Here is a 16,042-nt window from a genome sequence, read left to right on the forward strand (position 1 = left end):
ATAGATGATGGATGGATGGATGGATGGATGGATGGATGGATAAATGATAGATGGGTGGATGATAGATGATGGATGGATGAATGTTGGATAAATGATAGATGGGTGGATGATAGATGATGGATGGATGAATGATGGTTAAATGATAGATGGGTGGATGATAGATGATGGATGGATGAATGATGGTTAAATGATAGATGGTGGATGATAGATGATGGATGGCTAAATGATAGATGTGTAGATGATAGATGATGGATGGATGAATGTTGGATAAATGATAGATGGGTGGATGATAGATGATGGATGGATGAATGATGGTTAAATGATAGATGGGTGGATGATAGATGATGGATGGATGAATGATGGTTAAATGATAGATGGTGGATGATAGATGATGGATGGCTAAATGATAGATGTGTAGATGATAGATGATGGATGGATGATTTATGGTGAAATGATAGATGGGTGGATGATAGATGAAGGATGGCTAAATGATAGATGTGTGGATGATATATGATGGATGGGTGGATGATAGATGGATGGATAAATGGTAGATGGTGGATGATTGATGATGATTGATAAATGATAGATGGGTGGATGATAGATGATGGATGAATGATTGATGTTAAATGATAGATGATGGATGGATGATTGATGGTTAAATGATAGATAGATGGATGGATGATGGATGATGATGGATAAATAATAGATGGGTAGATGATAGATGATGGATGGATGAAAGATGGATAAATGATGGGTGGATGATAGATGATGGATGGATGAATGATATATGGGTGGATGATAGATGATGGATGGATGAATGATGGATTAATGATAGATGGGTGGATGATTGATGATGGATAGATGAATGATGATAAATGATAGATGGTGGATGGATGAATGATAGATGGGTGGATGAATGGATGGATGAATAAATTATGGATAGATGATGGCTCGATGGATGATGGATAAATGATAGATGGGTGGTTGATAGATGATGGGTGGATGAATGTTGGATAAATGATAGAGGGGTGGATGATAGATGATGGATGGATGGATGGATGGATAAATGATAGATGGGTGGATGATAGATGATGGATGGATGAATGATGGTTAAATGATAGATGGATGGATGATGGATGGATAAATAATAGATGATGGGTGGATAAATGAACGATAAATGATAGATGGATGGATGATAGATTATGGACGGATGAATGATGGATTAATTATAAATGGGTGGATGATAGATGATGGATGGATGATGGATTAATGATAGATGGGTGGATGATAGATGATGAATGATGATAAATGATAGATGGTGGATGGATGAATGATAGATGGGTGGATGAATGGATGGATGAATAAATTATGGATAGATGATGGCTGGATGGATGATGGATAAATGATAGATGGGTGGTTGATAGATGATGGATGGATGGATGGATGGATGGATGGATGGATGGATGGATAAATGATAGATAGGTGGATTATAGATGATGGATGAATGATGGTTAAATGATAGATGGGTGGATGATAGATGATGGATGGATGAATGATGGTTAAATGATAGATGGGTGTATGATAGATGATGGATGGATGAATGATGGTTAAATGATAGATGGATGGATGATGGATGGATAAATAATAGATGGTGGATAATAGATGATGGGTGGATAAATGAACGATAAACGATAGATGGATGGATGATAGATTATGGACGGATGAATGATGGATTAATTATCAATGGGTGGATGATAGATGATGGATGGATGATGGATTAATGATAGATGGGTGGATGATAGATGATGAATGATGATAAATGATAGATGGTGGATGGATGAATGATAGATGGGTGGATGAATGGATGGATGAATAAATTATGGATAGATGATGGCTGGATGGATGATGGTTAAATGATAGATGGGTGGTTGATAGATGATGGGTGGATGAATGTTGGATAAATGATAGAGGGGTGGATGATAGATGATGGATGGATGGATAAATGAAAGATAGGTGGATGATGATGGATGGATGATGAATGATGGTTGAATGATAGATGGGTGGATGATAGATGATGGATGGATGAATGATGGTTAAATGATAGATGGGTGGATGATAGATGATGGATGGATGAATGATAGTTAAATGATAGATGGATGGATAAATAATAGATGGTGGATGATAGATGATGAATGGATAAATGATAGATGATGGATGGATAAATGATAGATGGATGGATGATAGATTATGGACGGATGAATGATGGATTCATTATAGATGGGTGGATGATAGATGATGGATGAATTAATGATAGATGATGGATGAATAAATGATGGATAAATGATAGGTGGTGGATGGATGAATGATAGATGGGTGGATGAATGATGGCTTAGTGGATAGAAAATGGATGATGAATAATATATAGATGAATGAATGATGATGATGTATGTTAATTAATTACTTGGTGATCTCTAGATGAATGAATGATGAATAGATGGGTTATGGACGGATGATGGACGGTTGGATGATAGATGAAAGCTGCAAGAAAATCAAAGGTGATTAAAGCGCATGTGATCAATAACCAATGAGGCCACCAGAATCCTAATGTGGGCGGGGCCTGGTCTCCTTGACTGACAGATGTACCATCACTCTGTCACAGCTGCTCTCAGGCGCCGTTGCCACGGCGACACAGCGGGCGCCCTTTACTGCTGAAGCATCTTTTAATAATGCATAACGACGTGCGTGTGTGTGTGTGTGTGTGTGTGTGTGTGTGTGTGTGTGTGTGTGTGTGTGTGTGTGTGTGTGTGTGTGTGTGTGTGTGTGTGTGTGTGTGTGTGTGTGTGTGTGTGTGTGTGTGTGTTCCAGACAAAGACACAACCATGGAGAGTAACAATGCTCCATGTACAGTAATACCAACATGAAAGTAAACTGCAGTATCTTGGGGTCAATATTTTCATCACTAAGCAGTACAATATGAAAGTAAACTACAGTATCTTGGGGTCAATATTTTCATCACTAAGCCGTGGGAAAGCAGCAAAATGTGTGAGGGTGTGGTGGAGAAGACGTTGGTGTGGCAGAAGGTGTGAAAAGAAGAAGGAAGCAACAAAACAAAGGTTACATGAAACAAATTAATACAAATACATAATAATAGTCAAATGAAAATACATTATTATTATTATTATTAATGTCATCCAATAAGCACACAAGGTTGGTCTTTTCTATTTTTACTAGTCTTTTACAAAAGGTAAACATGGTAGGCTACTAGGAGCTAGCGGTTCCACAACAACCAAGCACACAATAGCACACTGGCTAAGCATACGTAATAATAATTAAACTATTTAGTGTAAAACAGCACATTTTTTTAATACAAACAAGTGTCAAATATTCATTTACACATACAAAGTCTCCAAGGCTGAAGCGTATTAAAAAGGTATCCAGTATCAAACGTGTCCGCATCATTCAACTTACTAGCTTCATGAATTATTGTCACCAAAAAAAACTATTACCACTCCAATTCAACTTAAAGACAGCCTAAGTCCATTCCGGACGGTTGATAATGTATAGGTTATTGTTTCTCATTATAACGCTACAAAATAGAATAGAATAGAATAGAATGGACTTTATTAGGGACCCTATTGTATTTCTAGCGTTTTATTATTATACCGCCGCCTCTTTGAGCTGTAATTTGACCCCCTTGACATGCTTCAAAACTCACCAAATTAAACACACACATCAGGACTGGCAAAAATTGCGATCCAATCAAAAAAAAAAAAAACCCCAAAACTCAAAATTGCGCTCTAGCGCCCCCTAGGAAGAAAACACAGACAAAACTGCCTGTAACTCCCAATAGGAATGTCGTACAGACATGAAACAAAAACCTCTATGTAGGTCTCACTTAGACCTATATTTCATACACTGACAACCCCCAGCAAAAATCAACAGGAAGTTTGCAATTCCCCCTTCAAAACAAAAGTTGTGTAAAAACAGTCATCTTTTTTCAAACATTATCTCCTCTGAGCGCATTTGTCAGGTCTCACTTAGACCTATATTTCATACACTGACAACCCCCAAAAATCAACAGGAAGTTTGCAATTCCCCCTTCAAAACAAAAGTTGTGTAAAAACAGTCACCTTTTTTCAAACATTATCTCCTCTGAGCGCGTTTGTCGTGTCGGCTTCTGATTAGCACAGGAGAGAGATTGAACCCTTCTGATTAAAAGTTGATGAAAGAGTTTTAATTACTGCTCCGGTTTGGATTCTATGAACCCTCAAAGTCGGTGCCGTCCATCGCTGCTTGCAGCTTTAATTGTCATTTATTTGCATATAACGAGATTAAGGACTCCAACTTAAGGTGCGGTAGTGGGAACAAATATGGGATAAAAAGTACATTACACAAGAAGTAATAAAGATAAAACCTAAGAATTGAAATAGACTACTATCCAATAAAAAATAATAAGCAATCCTGTACAATATACAAAATACTGTTCAATATACAGAACAATATGATGCAAGTATGGATATTTCCCGCTGATATGATATCGGATCAATGAAAAAGTTGTCAAGACAACACTAGTTTGTATTTTAATCATATTGATTTAAAAAAATCCTATTATATTAATGTGTTGTGTTTTAGTTGTGTAGCTGTATGTAGAAGTAGCGCCGCTGCATCAGCTCTTAATGTCTCCCTCCTGTGTTTCTATCATATCCCAAATTCAGCGTGTTTAAGGGCCAAAATTGACAGGTTTTGTTGATGTTTTTTTCACTTTTTTGACACTTTTCTGGAAAACAAAACAAAAATTAATGCCGATTCCAGCGTGTTTCCCACAGAAAGAGGAAACGGGATCAATGCTCTGTGAAAAGCTTGAGAAAAAGAAGCGTTATTAAGGTTATTAATCACATGAAACCTGCATCATTTTCATCTTTTTGTCGCTTTGCGGTTTTGCCGTTTCCCCTTTTTTTGACACTTTGAAGGCGTAACAAAACAAAAAAAAAAGAGTTGTGGTTTCTGATTAGGAAGTGTGTTGTGAAAGGAAACACAAGGCACTCGGATAAATGCTTTATCATGTATTATTAGTCAAGTGTGAGGACCTCTCATATGGTTTTCTACACCAAAATGTATCTATTTATTCTTCAACAACTTGACAAATTCAGAATGAATTGACCATTTTTCAAACTGCCACCTTTTCCACATTTTTCAAACGATTCAAACTGTTCCAACTTCAAACTGTTTAGCCTTTTTGGGAATCGCAAGCTTTCCCTTGACAAATTCCAAAAATTCCCAGATTTCCCAGAATTCCAGGTTTTCCGGGACTTTTTTCCCATTCAAAATTAATTGACCATTTTTCAAACTTCCACATTTTTCAACCAATTCAAACTGTTCCAACTTCAAACTGTTCAGCCTTTTCGGGAATTGAAAGCTTTTCCCTTGACAAATTCCGAGATTTCCCAGAATTCCAGGTTTTCCGGGCCATTTTTCCCATTAAAAATGAATTGACCATTTTTCAAACTTCCACCTTTTCCACATTTTTCAACCGATTCAAACTGTTCCAACTTCAAACTGTACAGCCTATTCTGGAATGGCAAGCTTTTCCTTGACAAATTCCGAGATTTCCCAGAATTTCAAGTTTTCCGGGATCAAATTTTCCGGGACATTTTTCCCATTCAAAATGAATTGACCATTTTTCAAACTTTCACATTTTTCAACCGATTTAAACTGTTCCAACTTCAAACTGTTCAGCCTTTTCGGGAATTGAAAGCCTTTCCCTTGACAAATTCCGAGATTTCCCAGAATTCCAGGTTTTCCGGGCCATTTTTCCCATTCAAAATGAATTGACCATTTTTCAAACTTCCACCTTTTTCACATTTTTCAACCGATTCAAACTGTTCCAACTTCAAACTGTTCAGCCTATTCGGGAATGGCAAGCTTTCCCTTGACAAATTCCGAGATTTCCCAGAATTCCAGGTTTTCCGGGCCATTTTTCCCATTAAAAATGAATTGACCATTTTTCAAACTTCCACCTTTTTCACATTTTTCAACCGATTCAAACTGTTCCAACTTCAAAATGTTCAGCCTATTCGGGAATGGCAAGCTTTCCCTTGACAAATTCTGAGATTTCCCAGAATTTCAAGTTTTCCGGGATCAAATTTTCCGGGCCATTTTTCCCATTAAAAATGAATTGACCATTTTTCAAACTTCCAACTTTTTCACATTTTTCAACGGATTCAAACTGTTCCAACTTCAAACTGTTCAGCCTATTCGGGAATGGCAAGCTTTCCCTTGACAAATTCCGAAAATTCCCAGATTTCCCAGAATTCCAGGATTTCCGGGCCATTTTTCCCATTCAAAATGAATTGACCATTTTTCAAACTTCCACCTTTTCCACATTTTTCAACCGATTCAAACCGTTCCAACTTCAAACTGTTCAGCCTTTTCGGGAATCGCAAGCTTTCCCTTGACAAACTCCGAAAATTCCCAGATTTCCCAGAATTCCAGGATTTCCGGGCCATTTTTCCCATTCAAAATGAATTGACCATTTTTCAAACTTCCACATTTTTCAACCGATTCAAACTGTTCCAACTTCAAACTGTTCAACCTTTTCGGGAATTGAAAGCTTTTCCCTTGACAAATTCTGAGATTTCCCAGAATTCCAGGTTTTCCGGGCCATTTTTCCCATTCAAAATGAATTGACCATTTTTCAAACTTCCACCTTTTTCACATTTTTCAACCGATTCAAACTGTTCCAACTTCAAACTGTTCAGCCTATTCGGGAATGGCAAGCTTTCCCTTGACAAATTCCGAGATTTCCCAGAATTTCAAGTTTTCTGAGATCAAATTTTCCGGGACATTTTTCCCATTGAAAATGAATTGACCATTTTTCAAACTGCCACCTTTTCCACATTTTTCAAACGATTCAAACTGTTCCAACTTCAAACTGTTTAGCCTTTTTGGGAATCGCAAGCTTTCCCTTGACAAATTTAGAAATTTCCCAGATTTCCCAGAATTCCTGGTTTTCTGGGACTTTTTTCCCATTCAAAATTAATTGACCATTTTTCAAACTTTCACGTTTTTCAACCGATTCAAACTGTTCCAACTTCAAACTGTTCAGCCTTTTCGGGAATTGAAAGCTTTTTCCTTGACAAATTCCAAGATTTCCCAGAATTCCAGGTTTTTCGGGCCATTTTTCCCATTCAAAATTAATTGACCATTTTTCAAACTTCCACATTTTTCAAACTGTTCCAACTTCAAACTGTTCAGCCTTTTCGGGAATTTAAAGCTTTTCCCTTGACAAATTCCGAGATTTCCCAGAATTCCAGGTTTTCCGGGCCATTTTTCCCATTCAAAATGAATTGACCATTTTTCAAACTTCCACCTTTTCCACATTTTTCAACCGATTCAAACTGTTCCAACTTCAAACTGTTCAGCCTATTCTGGAATGGCAAGCTTTCCCTTGACAAATTCAGAGATTTCCCAGAATTTCAAGTTTTCCGGGATCAAATTTTCCGGGACATTTTTCCCATTCAAAATGAATTGACCATTTTTCAAACTTCCACATTTTTCAACCGATTCAAACCGTTCCAACTTCAAACTGTCCCGCCTATTCGGAAATCGCAAGCTTTCCCTTGACAAATTCCGAAAATTCCCAGATTACCCAGAATTCCAGGTTTTCCGGGACTTTTTTCACATTCAAAATTAATTGACCATTTTTCAAACTTCCACATTTTTCAACCGATTCAAACTGTTCCAACTTCAAACTGTTCAACCTTTTCGGGAATTGAAAGCTTTTCCCTTGACAAATTCCGAGATTTCCCAGAATTCCAGGTTTTTCGGGCCATTTTTCCCATTCAAAATGAATTGACCATTTTTCAAACTTCCACCTTTTTCACATTTTTCAACCGATTCAAACTGTTCCAACTCCAAACTGTTCAGCCTATTCGGGAATGGCAAGCTTTCCCTTGACAAATTCCGAGATTTCCCAGAATTTCAAGTTTTCCGGGATCAAATTTTCCGGGACATTTTTCCCATTCAAAATGAATTGACCATTTTTCAAACTTCCACATTTTTCAACCGATTCAAACCGTTCCAACTTCAAACTGTCCCGCCTATTCGGAAATCGCAAGCTTACCCTTGACAAATTCCGAAAATTCCCAGATTACCCAGAATTCCAGGTTTTTCGGGACTTTTTTCCCATTCAAAATTAATTGACCATTTTTCAAACTTCCACATTTTTCAACCGATTCAAACTGTTCCAACTTCAAACTGTTCAACCTTTTCGGGAATTGAAAGCTTTTCCCTTGACAAATTCCGAGATTTCCCGAATTCCAGGATTTCCGGGCCATTTTTCCCATTCAAAATGAATTGACCATTTTTCAAACTTCCACCTTTTCCACATTTTTCAACCGATTCAAACCGTTCCAACTTCAAACTGTTCAGCCTTTTCGGGAATCGCAAGCTTTCCCTTGACAAATTCCGAGATTACCCAGAATTTCAAGTTTTCTGAGATCAAATTTTCCAGGACATTTTTCCCATTGAAAATGAATTGACCATTTTTCAAACTGCCACCTTTTCCACATTTTTCAAACGATTCAAACTGTTCCAACTTCAAACTGTTTAGCCTTTTTGGGAATCGCAAGCTTTCCCTTGACAAATTTCGAAAATTCCCAGATTTCCCAGAATTCCAGGTTTTCCGGGACTTTTTTCCCATTCAAAATGAATTGACCATTTTTCAAACTTCCACATTTTTCAACCGATTCAAACTGTTCAGCCTTTTCGGGAATTGAAAGCTTTTCCCTTGACAAATTCCGAGATTTCCCGAATTCCAGGATTTCCGGGCCATTTTTCCCATTCAAAATGAATTGACCATTTTTCAAACTTCCACCTTTTTCACATTTTTCAAACGATTCAAACTGTTCCAACTTCAAACTGTTCAGCCTATTCGGGAATGGCAAGCTTTCCCTTGACAAATTCCGAGATTTCCCAGAATTTCAAGTTTTCCGGGATCAAATTTTCCGGGACATTTTTCCCATTGAAAATGAATTGACCATTTTCCAAACTGCCACCTTTTCCACATTTTTCAACCGATTCAAACTGTTCCAACTTCAAACTGTTTAGCCTTTTTGGGAATCGCAAGCTTTCCCTTGACAAATTTAGAAAATTCCCAGATTTCCCGGAATTCCTGGTTTTCCGGGACTTTTTTCCCATTCAAAATTAATTGACCATTTTTCAAACTTTCACGTTTTTCAACCGATTCAAACTGTTCCAACTTCAAACTGTTCAGCCTGTTCGGGAATTGAAAGCTTTTCCCTTGACAAATTCCGAGATTTCCCAGAATTCCAGGTTTTCTGGGCCCATTTTTCCCATTCAAAATGAATTGACCATTTTTCAAACTTCCACCTTTTTCACATTTTTCAACCGATTCAAACTGTTCCAACTTCAAACTGTTCAGCCTATTCTGGAATGGCAAGCTTTCCCTTGACAAATTCCGAAAATTCCCAGATTTCCCAGAATTCCAGGGCCATTTTTCCCATTCAAAATGAATTGACCATTTTTCAAACTTCCACCTTTTCCACATTTTTCAACCGATTCAAACCGTTCCAACTTCAAACTGTTCAGCCTTTTCAGGAATCGCAAGCTTTTCCTCGACAAATTCCGAAAATTTCCAGATTTCCCAGAACTCCAGGATTTCCGGGCCATTTTTCCCATTCAAAATGAATTGACCATTTTTCAAACTTCCACATTTTTCGACCGATTCAAACCATTCCACCTTCAAAACATTCCACTCATCCTGGATATTCAAACTACCATTTTTCAAATTTTAAAACACTATTTTAACTGAATTCTAAATCACTACATTTTAAAACACTGTACTTTAACAAAAAATATTTTTACATGCTGAATTTTAAAACAATGTATTTTAATAAACAGAATTTTTACACACTAAATTTCAAAACACTGTATTTTAATAAACTGAATTTTTGCTTTCTTAATTTTAAAACACTATGTTGAAACCAAATAGTGTATTTTAACAAACTGAATTTTTGCACACTAAATTTCAAAACACTGTATTTTATCTGAATTGTAAATCACTACATTTTAAAACACTGTATTTTTACAAAAAATATTTTTACATGCTGAATTTTAAAACACTGTACTTTAACAAAAAAAATGTACATGCTGAATTTTAAAACATTGTATTTCAACAAAACATATTTTTACACACTGAATTTTAAAACACTGTATTTTAATAAACTGCATTTTTGATTATTTAATTTTAAAACACTATGTTCAAACAAACGCTGTATTTTAACAAACTGAATTTTTGCGCACTAAATTTTAAAACACTATTTCAACTGAATTCTAAATCACTACATTTTAAAACACTGTATTTTTACAAAAAATATTTTTACATGCTGAATTTTAAAACACTGTATTTTTACAAAAAATATTTTTACACGCTGAATTTTAAAACACTGTATTTTAACATGTTGAGTTTTTTGCGCACTAAATTTTAAAACACTATTTTAACATACCATTTCTCAATTCAACAACTTTACGGTTGCAAAATTTGGCAAAAAAAAAAGTTAGCATGTGAAGTGAATTATATTTATATAGCGCTTTTCTCTAGTGACTCAAAGCACTTTTACATAGTGAAAGCCAATATATTTACATTTAAACCAGTGTGGGTGGCACCAGGAGCAGGTGGGCTTAGTGCCTTGCCCAAGGACACAACGGCAGTGACTAGGATGGCGGAAGCGGGGATCGAACCTGGAACCCTCAAGTTGCTGGCCCAGCCATACCGCCCCATATGTTAACCTTTATTATTTATAATACATATATTTCAAATGTGTTAAATGCAACAGTTGAAAAATATTTGTTTGAAAAATATACATATATATTTTTAAATTAATGTGTTGATTATTTATTGAATTGTTTGCTCTTCAGTTAAAAAGACAACAACATTCACGTCATTTCATGCTTGATAAAAATTAAAAAAAAGTTGAATACATATTGCGGCGTGTCTTTCCAGTCGACACAATAAAAAAAGTTTCTATTTCTATTTCTATTTTTTTATTTTTGTAGCTATTTCTACACTTTTTTTTAACCTAATTTGACAGGTGTGTGTACGCCTTTAACTTAGTACACGACATATGTTAACTGTTTATATGCTAACTATAGCATTATAGCTTGCTAACATTAGCATGCTAACTTTTTTTTCGCTATTTTTACCTCGAGTCATATAACTTGGTCTGGTGACACATGCTAACATTAGCGTGCTAACTTTGTTTTGTATATTTTACAACCGTCATTATTTGGTGCTGGACATATGCGAACTGTTCGTATGCTACTTGACACGGGCTAACTGTTTGCACGGGAACATTAGCATGCTAACATTAACAATAATATATACCGTACAGTAATCCCTATTGTGTGAATGCTAAAAAGCATGATGCTAACTTTTTTGCCTAAATATATACAGTAATCCCTATTGTGTGAATGCTAAAAAGCATGATGCTAACTTTTTTGCCTAAATTTTGCAACCGTATACTCCAGAATCATATACTGTAACTTGGTGCTTGACATATGCTAAATGTTAGAATGCTAACTTTTTAGCCAAATGTTTAAACACCGCAGAGTCATATAACGTGGTACTTGGTACATGCTACCGGTTAGCATGCTAACTTTATTGGCTAATTTTGCAACTGTACAACCCAAAGTCCCAGACTCATTTAACTTGGTATCTGTTAGCATGCTAACTATATTGGCTAATTTTGCAACTGTACAACCCAAAGTCCCAGACTAATTTAACTTGGTATCTGTTAGCATGCTAACTATATTGGCTAATTTTGCAACTGTACAACCCAAAGTCCCAGACTCATTTAACTTGGTATCTGTTAGCATGCTAACTTTATTGGCTAATTTTGCAACTGTATAACCCAAAGTCCCAGACTCATTTAACTTGGTATCTGTTAGCATGCTAACTTTATTGGCTAATTTTGCAACTGTACAACCCAAAGTCCCAGACTCATTTAACTTGGTATCTGTTAGCATGCTAACTTTATTGGCTAATTTTGCAACTGTATAACCCAAAGTCCCAGAGTCATATAACTTGGTGCTGGGCACATGCTACCTGTTAGCATGCCAACCTTTTATGGCTAATTTTGCAACCGTATACTCCAGAGTCATTTAACTTGGTACTTGACATGCTGAACGTTTGAATGCTAATTTTTTAGCCAGATTTTTTTATATACCGCAGAGTCATATAACGTGGTACTTGGTACATGCTACCTATTAGCATGCTAACTTTTTGTTGGCTAATTTTACAACTGTTTGCCCCAGAGTCATATAAATTGGCACCCGATATATGCTAACTGTCAACATGCCAATGAAGGCATACTAACATGCTAACTTTACTAACTTTGTTTAGCCAAATTTGCCATTGTACCCCTCAGAGTCATACCATTTAACTTGGCATTCGCTAATTGTGAGCATGCTAGCGTTTTTTAGTTAACTTTACTTGCGGACGCCTCAGAGTCATATACCAAGGCGCGTTTCCACAGTTAGCGTGCGTCAAGTACCAAGTTACATGACTCTGAGGTGTAAAGGTGGACATATTTTAATTTGCAATGCCGACCTAGTAAAGAGCCGGGCTATACATGTTAGAGATGTTGAAGTGTGATGATAATCTCCTGTTGTGTTTCATTTAAGAACAAAAATGAGAGCTTATAAATCACTCGACGGTTCAAAAAAATGCTCTTAACATGCGGCGGTTAATGTGTCGGAACATAAATGCGTGTTTCAGAAGAGCAGACACTCAAAACACACCAGAAAATAGTTTGTAGGCAAAGTCTGTTTTCTCACGAAAAAGCGCAAAACATCAAAGCTAACTTCTGAAAAACCTCACATTTTTCCACCTTTCTTTGGCGTTTGATGTTTAATGGGAAAAAAATTGTGAAAATCTGCTTGAAAACACTCAAAATACGCCAAAAAAGAGTGTAGGCGGAGTCTGTTTTTCACTAAAAAGTGCAAAAAATAAAGCTTAAAACATCAAAACAAACTTGTTCTAAATGTAAAAAATTAATTATAGAAATTAAATTTAAAAAATAATGTTGAGGTGGAATATATATATATATATATATATATATATATATATATATATATATATATATATATATATATATATATATATATATATATATATATATATATATATATATATATAGTTTGTAGGCGGAGTCTGTTTTTCACTAAAAAGTGCAAAAAATAAAGCTTAAAACATCAAAACAAACTTGTCCTAAATGTAAAAAAATAATTATAGCAATTCAATTAAAAAAAATAATGAGGTGGAATATATATATATATATATATATATATATATATATATATATATATATATATATATATATATATATATATATATATATATATGCAACCGTATACTCTAGAGTCATTTATATATATATATATATATATATATATATATATATATATATATGTATATATATATATATTCCACCACTAAATGTATGTATGTATGTATGTATATATATATATATATATATATATATATATATACATATATATATACTCAAAATACGCCAAAAAATAGTTTGTAGGCGGAGTCTGTTTTTCACTAAAAAGTGCAAAAAATAAAGCTTAAAACATCAAAACAAACTTGTTCTAAATGTAAAAAAATAATTATAGCAATTCAATTTAAAAAAAATAATGTTGAGGTGGAATATATATATATATATATATATATATATATACATACATACATACATACATACATATGTGTATATATATATATTTATATGTATATATATATATACGTATATATATATATATATATATATGTATATATATATATATGTATATATATATATATATATATATATATATATATATATATATATATATATATATATATATATATATATATATATATTTATTTATTTATATATATACATATATATATTTATATACAGTACATATGTATATATACATATGTGTGTATATATATATAAATATAGACAATAAGGAGGCTTCTGGTGATGTTTATTTTTTATAATTATAATCACTTATTACTATTATTAGTTAGAGTTCATTAAAAGTGCTTTTACTCTCAAGTGTGTGTGTTATAAAAAGACTAAAACGTCATTACGGTATTCAGTATTATTTCCTATTTTTGGGGGAATGTGCTGCGATTGAGCTGCGGATCATTCAGCCATTGCAGAAGAAGGAATGCAGGTATTGCTGGTCCAGGTCACACCTCGGTGCTCGGCTGCACCTCGCATTGTTGATGGCTCATCTATTAAAAGTCTGCCGCGGTTGCGATACAGTCGTAGATGATAACATAAGTGGACCGCAAAGTCTGAGGCTCGACTCCTTTCGTTTTTGTTTTCTCCCACTTCTTTCTTTCTCACGCTCCATTGTTAGTGTGTGTGTGTGTGTGTTGTGTGTGTTTTTGTGTTATCACCCAGACAGTGGGCCCTTTATTGGCCCACAGCAGACTAGGCCACGCCCACAAAAGCCCACAAAGCGACAAGAAGCCAGGTGTTCTAGTGTGGAGCAACCTGATATTAAACGACCTTTACAGCCTGGAAAGACTTTTACAGCACCGACCATGACGTCACATGACACAGGTGTCAATTTTTTTAATTTTTTTTTATTCAGTGTTAAAAAAAAAATGTGTTGCTTCAAAACTCATGACTCACTTCCAGTAAATTACAACTGAGGCAAACAGTCTTGTCTCAGAACCAGCCAATTAGGTGTCAAGTTTGCAGTCATGTGACACAAATATTATGACAATAATATATCATTTCGACACTTAATTTTTCTGCACTGAATTTTACACACTGAATCTTAAAACAATGTATTTTAATAAACTGAATTTTTGCTTACTTAATTTTAAAACACTATGTTTGAATAAACGCTGTCTTTTAACAAACTGAATTTTTACACACTTAATTTTAAAACAATGTATTTTAATAAACTGAATTTTTACACACTACATTTTAAAACACTGTTTTAACTGAATTCTAAATCACATTTTAAAACACTGTATTTTTACAAAAAATATTTTTACATGCTGAATTTTAAAACACGGTACTTTAACAAAAACATTTTTTTCATGCTGAATTTTAAAACATTTTATTTTAACAAACTGAATTTTACACACTGAATTTTTTTTTACACTTTAGTTTAAAATACTGTATTTTAACAAACTGAATTATAACACACTTCATTTTAAAACAATGTATTTTGATAAACTGAATTTTTACACACTAAATTTTAAAACAATGTATTTTAATAAACTCAATTTGTACAAACTTAATTTTAAAACACTGTATTTTAACAAACTGAATTTTTGCGCACTAAATTCTAAAACACTATTTTAACTGAATTCTAAATCACTACATTTTAAAACACTGTATTTTTACAAAAAATATTTTTACATGCTGAATTTTAAAACACTGTACTTTAAACAAAAAATATTTTTACATGCTGAATTTTAAAACATTGTATTTTAACAAAACATTTTTACACAGTGAATTTTTAAACACTGTATTTTAATAAACTGAAATTTTAAACACTGTATTTTAAAACACTTTGTTTAAACAAACGGTGTATTTTAATAAACATAATTTTTGCGCACTAAATTTTAAAACACTATTTTAACTGAAATCTAAATCACTACATTTTAAAAACTGTATTTTTACGAAAATACATTTTACATGCTGAATTTTAAAACACTGTACTTTAACAAAACATATTTGTACACACTGAATTTTAGAACACTGTATTTTAACAAACTGATTTTTTACACAGTTAATTTTAAAACAATGTATTTTAATAAACTGAATTTTTACACACTAAATTTTAAAACACTGTATTTTTTCACACTAAATTTTAAAACACTGTATTTTAATAAACTGAATTTTTGCTTACTTAATTTTAAAACACTATTTTTAAACCAACGCTGTATTTTAACAAACTGAGTTTTTGCGCACTAAATTTTAAAAGACTATTTTAACTGAATTCTAAA

The sequence above is a fragment of the Nerophis lumbriciformis genome, linkage group LG06, assembly GCF_033978685.3.
Source record: "Nerophis lumbriciformis linkage group LG06, RoL_Nlum_v2.1, whole genome shotgun sequence".
Taxonomy (NCBI): domain Eukaryota; kingdom Metazoa; phylum Chordata; class Actinopteri; order Syngnathiformes; family Syngnathidae; genus Nerophis; species Nerophis lumbriciformis.